This window comes from Argopecten irradians, chromosome 8 (assembly GCF_041381155.1).
Source record: "Argopecten irradians isolate NY chromosome 8, Ai_NY, whole genome shotgun sequence".
NCBI lineage: Eukaryota > Metazoa > Mollusca > Bivalvia > Pectinida > Pectinidae > Argopecten > Argopecten irradians.
The window spans coordinates 12,971,009-12,979,387 of record NC_091141.1 but is presented as its reverse complement, the minus strand read 5'-3'; positions in this window follow the sequence as shown (position 1 = coordinate 12,979,387).

Here is an 8,379-nt window from a genome sequence, read left to right as displayed (position 1 = left end):
ACAGGCTAGTAACGGAAGATATCGGTACAAACAAACACGGCCTACCGTTTCTACCTGCCAAACTATCTGGGACTTTAAATCCTTTGACCCTACATGGCTATTGTTCTAGGGGGGTCTTCATTACATGTGTTATATTATAGGTGTGCCTTCTCACACTACTGAGCTGGCTCTAACACATTTAATACCTGTGATCAAATTTTATATTTTAATTAATAGCTATTAACCTACTGTGAGAAATTTGTAATACTATAACCTTATTACTTATACAGACCATTTAAAATTCAATCGTAAATCTAGTACATAGGTGATCAAGTACCAATCACGTTTAATTAGAACGTCCCTGTGGGAAGCGAACACCATATATAGTCGTTCAAAATTAACTGCATTTAAAGTGGAGATTGATTAACTTTTCTTTACACTCAACACATTCAAACCCATCCACCCATCAGTAATGTCATCCCTGTTCACTGCCTTAACTTATCAATTTATCTGACAATTTGGTTCAGTGCATTAAAGGTACTATGTGTACTGTACAGGTACACAAAATTCTGTGATAAATACCAACAGGTAAACAGGAAATACAGGTGGAACTAAAGTGTAAGTATTCAAAAGATGTAAATGAAAAGGATGATAATCATAATAATAATGATGATGATGATTATAATAACGATGATGATGATTATAATAATGATGATGATGATAAGTAGAAGGATGGTTTTGATGATGATAATGATGAATATGATGATGATGATAATATAATAAATGATGATGATGATGATGATGATGATGATGATGATGATGATGATGATGATGATGATGATGATGATGATGATGATGATGATGATGATGATGATGATGATGATGATGATGATGATGATGATGATGATATAAATGATAATGATGATGATGATGAGAATAATCATGATGATATACTGGTCACTTTATCAGGGGTAAAAGTTACTCGGGCATAAGAATTGTAATAATAGCAGCTAGACTGGAGTTCGAACATAGGTTCCTCCAAATACTAGTCAGAAACCCTACCAATTGACTAAAAGAATCTTTCCCTACCTATAGGGTTTGGCAACGAAATCACAACCCGAGGGGTATTTCATAAACGTCTAACCTGAGTGTTGTGATTTTGTTGTCACACCCTTAAAGGTGGGGAATGATTCTTTTTCCCCCATATACAAAAGAAAACGAAGAGATAAAAGCGGAAAAAGAAGCATTTTCACTGCAATATGATTCCGTCGTTTGCGCATCAATATTGATGACGTCATCGACAATGCACGCCACGATCATCGCATGAAGTCATGACGTCACGTACTTGTCTTCAGGTTCAAAAGGTTAGCACGCGCAATATGTCATACCCTAGGGGTTGACAGAGAATTCTCAAATGGCTAAAACTAGTGACAAATCAGTGAATGGTGGGAGAAATAGCTGGTTACTGCTGATCAATCAGATCTAGAACCTTTACACTATATTTACACCTAAATATGTAAATTTTACAGCGCCCCACACCCCTATTTAAAAAGTTTAGATCTCATAAACAATTACAAGAAGACATTATCAATGATATCGTATAACATTTACCGATTTTTTTAGTTACATTTGGTGCCGAATAAAGGCCCTTCCCCTAGAGAAATTTTGCTGTATTTTCCCAATTTCATGGAAATATTTTCCCAAATAAAGAAAGTCTCTAAAATGTATTTTTTTCAAGAAAGATGAAATGTAGTGTTTTCCAAATTGCATTTTAAATTGTTTAAATGACAGGTTAACAGATATTCAATAGAGCTATACTGTTTTGTCATTATGTGAGTTTTTAAACTGGTTTTAAATCCCTGCTCTCCTCTGTATAAGTAGGTATAGATTACTGAACAGATAACACTTTTCACACATCTTATCTTGTCGATAACATCAGCACTAAACAGTGTTAGAGTAATACCTTTATACCCATATAGAAATGTCTGAAAGACTAAATCAATCACAGCATGACAAGATGGAGTGTACAAAGGGAAGTAACACAAATATCAAAACCAAGATGTATCCTCGTGTGTTTTTGGGGATTGAATCATTTCCATGACCAAAGTCATAAAAGACAAGATGTACAGCAGACACCAACTGCCTGGATCATTTAAAGAGCTATGCCTTCCAGTAACCAAAAATTCAGTCAAAGTCAAGGGAAAACCAATAACCAGCAACAGTAACCATACAAGGATGGGTGTCAAGGTAACACCAACAACTGTAACTACACAAGGATGAGTGTCAAGGTAACACCAACAACAGTAACCATACAAGGATGGGTGTCAAGGTAACACCAACAACAGTAACCATACAAGGATGGGTGTCAAGGTAACACCAACAACAGTAACCATACAAGGATGGGTGTCAAGGTAACACCAACAACAGTAACCATACAAGGATGGGTGTCAAGGTAACACCAACAACAGTAACCATACAAGGATGGGTGTCAAGGTTACACCAATAACAGTAACCATACAAGGATAGGTGCCAAGGTAACACCAACAACAGTAACCATACAAGGATTGGTGTCGAGGTAACACCAACAACAGTACATATACAAGGATGTGTGTCAAGGTAACACCAACAACAGTAACCATACAAGGATGGGTGTCAAGGTAACACCAACAACAGTAACCATACAAGGATGGGTGTCAAGGTAACACCAACAGCAATACACATACAAGGATTGGTGTCAAGGTAACACCAACAACAGTAACCATACAAGGATGGGTGTCAAGGTAACACCAACAACAGTAACCATACAAGGATGGGTGTCAAGGTAACACCAACAGCAATACACATACAAGGATCGGTGTCAAGGTAACACCAACAACAGTAACCATACAAGGATGGGTGTCAAGGTAACACCAACAGCAATACACATACAAGGATTGGTGTCAAGGTAACACCAACAACAGTAACCATACAAGGATGGGTGTCAAGGTAACACCAACAACAGTAACCATACAAGGATGGGTGTCAAGGTAACACCAACAACAGTAACCATACAAGGATGGGTGTCAAGGTAACACCAACAACAGTAACCATACAAGGATGGGTGTCAAGGTAACACCAACAACAGTAACCATACAAGGATTGGTGTCAAGGTAACACCAACAACAGTAACCGTACAAGGATGGGTTTCAAGGTAATACCAACAACAGTAACCATACAAGGATGGGTTTCAAGGTAATACCAACAACAGTAACCATACAAGGATGGGTGTCAAGGTAACACCAACAACAGTAACCATACAAGGATGGTTGTCAAGGTAACACCAAAACGCGGAGTTATCAAAGCTATATGTGCTGTTATTGTTATACTCATGAATCAAGAAGAACTGTTACTATGTTATTCCAAACGTTGCCAATATTGTGACATTACAATACTGTTCTACTGTTCAATATAACTGAAGAAAAAACACCATGTCAAAATTTTTCCTCATTGACATTATGGCACATATACATGTATAACTTTTATGGAACTATCAATCATAATAACTATCAAAGATTGAAAGCTCAACTTCTATGAACGCAATAGCTTTAGATCTGTAATAAAATTTCATTCTTTTTCTTTGTCCGTCATAATAATCACTTCATAAACTGTATGCATATGTTACAGTTCTGATACCACAATTCATATTCTATGCATATTTTAATAGCCCTCTTTTGAAATTCAATAAGGAAATAAGCTGATCAATTATCCAAAGGAAATAAAATTTTCAATTTGATAATTGTACTGCAGTCCTAGTTACTACACAAGGAAGCTAAAACGAAGTATCGCAGATCAGATGCCTGCATGCTGATACCTATATGTACAGGTATGTATACCTAGTAATTGGTTTATTTAACCTTAGAATGTCTATTAACCATTTACTGTAGTGGTGTAGTGGCCTTGTCAACATATAGATGTAATTGGCTGCTACCATTTAAAATCTGTTTAAACAGTCTGGGAACCTAGATATAGTAGGGACAGTCATACCTGTAACAGGTATTGAGCTTGAAATACACTTTTAAAAAGTTTTCAAATAACTTTAAAAAAATTCTAAACTGTTGATATCTTGCATTATTGGTATTGGTAGTATACATACCGTATTCGACCCAATAAGTGCCCATGTCCCTATAAGCACCCGCCCCTCCCCCTTTATGAGGCCTCGATTTCAAATATCCATGCCTAAATAAAGACTAAAACTACACAAAACTGGATAGCGTTGCAATAATTTCGTCTTATTAGCACCTTTTCATTTTTTTTCAATTTTTTTAAACGCCCTGGGCGCTTATTGGGTCGATTACGGTATATTACTTGCTAGGAATAATGACAGCAAAATTAAACTAGCTTATACAAACAAACCTTCCCAATGCCTGCTTCATATTTACTACAGATCTTGACTCTAGAAGTACCTGTTTTCAATGATTAAATAAAAAGGATGGTGATTCAAAGGTTTCCTGCTTTTTTGTGTACGAAGAAACTAAATAAATCATGACTTCAGACACATATATACCTTTATACAGATATATTGTATATGTATATGGATATGGGGAGTCAAGAAATCATTAGCCTGGTGATTTGATTATCTATAGTACCAAAACTGGCATGTTATTGATTCCACACGGAAAGAGGAATAATCCAGAGGTCTTACACTTTATCCCTAGTAAAGACAGTGATTTAGATTTAATAAAATTATATACTGGTACCATATATGTTACATACAAGTATCTGAGAAATAGACAGATATTATAAATGAGATGTCTTTCAGCTAGTCCTCCCACAAAATCTAAATCTCTGGTATAGACCACCAAATTTATATCTCTGGTAAAGACATTGATTTAGATGTAATAAAATCCTTATAATATATATTGTACAAGTACCGTATTTGACCCAATAAGCGCCCATATCCCTATAAGCACCGCTCCCCCTTTTTGAGGCCTCAATTTCAATTGCCAAGGCATAAATAAGGACCAAAATTACATAAAACTGTATAGATTTGCAATAATTTTGACTTATTAGCACCTTTTCATTTTTATATTTTTTTTAAGCGCCCTGGGCACTTATTGGGTCGAATACGATTTCTGAGACAGATATTATATTTTATAAATGAGATGTATTTCAGCTAGCCCTCCCACCAAATAATTTATATCTCTGGTATAGACAGTGATTTAGATGTAATAAAATCATTATTACTGTATATACACTGTGCAAGTATCTGAGAAAAAGACAAAATTATAAATGAGATGTCTTACAGTATGTAAACAGGTAAAGTTTTAGTTAGCCCCTCCCACCAAATTGTTGTAGCAACACCTAAACTCTGTCAATATTTGTTACTTTATATGTATACATTAATTAATTCAAAATGACACTCTGATGTCAATAATCAAGTACACAATTATAATGCATCAACTGAAAAGCTTTTTAAAATCATTCATCTTTAATCATGAAAATGAAAATTGATGGCCTGTTTTTTGACCTTCAATATATATATGTAAAGTCCATTCAGATCTTCATTTTCTACAATGTAATCTTTCACAGACAGAAAATGAACACAACTATTCAATAAAAATTACAACCAAACTACAAAAGGCTAACAGATCCATGGCCACAGAACCATGTACTACTGTATGATCTATAATTCAGGCATTCCTTTTCAGACACTGAAAGGAAATGTGTTTACCTGAAAAATCAATATCTTTGGTCAGCCTCGGATCTCAAAGTAAACAGTTTGTATCCAAACTTTGAAGAAAACCAATGTCCGACATAAACCAAAACTTTCCAATAAGTTTACACTTCCACAACGAAATCCATAGCCAAGCGGCCGTCGAATACCACTGTCAACAGCTCAAATGGTTATAAGGGGTGGAAACCAAAATACAAAATGTAATACAACAAGGAACAGTTGATATTCTAACAAAAGCCTAATTATTAAAATTCTGGTGAGTAAATCAACAGAAGTCAAGTCTAGGTTGGTATTAGGTGTATACATATAGAGAAACAAGGGGGATTTAATTTCACTTTGAAGGTAAAACTACACAATGACTTTACCTGTTGTTTTTCCAACGTGTAAGAGAGGTTATAGCAACGAATAAATATTGTTTTAGTACATATCCTGCCCACTGCACTTACACAGCCTTATGTAAACTTAATCTATTACTCTAAATAAATCTTAACTTGTTCAGACTGCATAAACTTCAGCATGCAATCTTTGATGAAGTAGATTAACCGCTGTACTAATTCCAAACTTACACAGGCAAACCATTATTTCTTTATACCTTATCACGAGAAATGTTATATGATACATTAGAGTGTTAGTCTTGACAACCATAAGTTTACCACAGAATACACTGTATACCTCAGTTATTGTTTCTATGGTAGCATACCAGTGAATTTATCTTTAATTCATATAAAAAACTACACTAGCTACAGCAACATTTAATGCAAGATTATCTTATTAACAATTTGTTAGAAAGACAGTTACTATTAGTACAGGGGCCACAGTGGTTGAGTGTTGAGGTTGTTCCAAAATAGTACCACACGCTCTCCACCATTTAGTCACAAATTTGAATCCCATGTGGAGCAGATGCTAGGTACTGACTGCAGGTCTTTGACTTTTCTCCTCGTACTCTGATTTTCCCACCTCCTGAACCAGCTGGCACACTCTTAAATGAATTAATCAATTATGACCCTGCCTGTTTATTGGATGTAATTTCTATAAACCAGTGAAATCAAACAAAATATTACTATATATCACCGGTGCACGAGCACCTGTGATATAATGACTAGCATGTAAACTGTAAACTCCATCTTTTTTAAATTGTCATTCTGACTGTATGTTAAACATGAGTGTAAAATGCCAGACATCAGTTCAAACACTCTCCATAGCCACTGAATTCTACAGAGTTGTGCAAAAATTAAGCTACCTAGTCACTGTCAATGATCTAATTCAGTCATATAGATCATTTTCGACATCTATGATAATTTGATTGTGATATATGTAATTAGGAAAATTATTACAGTCTTATATTTACAACTTAAATCACTAAACAAATTTCTGAAGCTTGTTTATTTTCATTTTAGCTTAGGAAAGGTATTGTAATCCAAAATCAAAATAAGAGTATCAAAGAAAATATCAGGAGTTAAAATGTGAAATTAACTTTAGTAATAAATCCTTAAGCATACATTCTTGCTAGGGAAATATATGAAAGTCAACAATAATGCTGTGGTCAGGTGTCACATGAATCCATGATACATCTTCCAGGTAGTTGTGAAAACACATACACTTTCTGTTAATCTTCATTGTACATGACTACATGCACTTAAAGACAATCATCAAGCATTTCAAAAGGAGGTGTGATTAGACATAAATGATTGCATATATATATATACCTTTGTATGTCACCTGTATGACACTGATGCATACACATATACCGGTATTGTTCATGAATTTTTTTTTTTCATTCGTACAAAATAATAAGCATCCATATGACATCAAACAGAGGCACAGTTAATGACATCAAACAGAGGCACAGTTAACTTTAAATGCTTGTGATACATGAAAATATGAATCATTTTTAAAAAATAATAAAGATCTATATAATATCATAATAGGAAGCAGTATCCATTAACCTTTCAAACAGACACACATAAAGTTAACTTTAAATCCTCATGATAAATAACCATAACCTTTAATAAGTATATATTAACCTACAAACTTATAGTGCTGACTGTATCTTATTTGACAACCTAACACCTATACACAGTCATAACAATACATATCCTATGTACATTATGATCAGTGAACCAAACTATTGTTAAATACAATTCAATTCATATACTATATGGCACTGGCTTTTTTCTGACACCATTACAAACGTAACAATTACAAGAATGTAGCTTTCTCTACCTGTACAAGCCATATTTAATATGTCAATAGGATTGAGGAAGTAGCCATGGCCTGATGACAAGGTGGCTCTAATTTTCCTATACGTGGTGACAAGTCGCTGTTTATCACACTGCCGGCCATGAAATTCTATACACACAGCCATATACGTACAAATGAAGTGATATAATTCAATGCATTTAAATGTTACAATCAACGACTGCCTGTTTTATTATATTGTCCTAGATCTTGACTATCTTGACTATTCTGTATAAAAGATAATATTGCAGTAATAAAACTTACCTTACCAGATGTTTGACTGGGCCAGGTGACAAGGACAGGTGACACACAGAAAAGACAGACTAAAGTTGCTAAGTATGGTCCGTCACAGATCACCATAACACACCGCCCATCATTAGAACATCGTGGCCACCGTTTGTTGCCTTGTTGCTATGTAGAGTCAAGGGGGTGTAACCAGTACATGATTG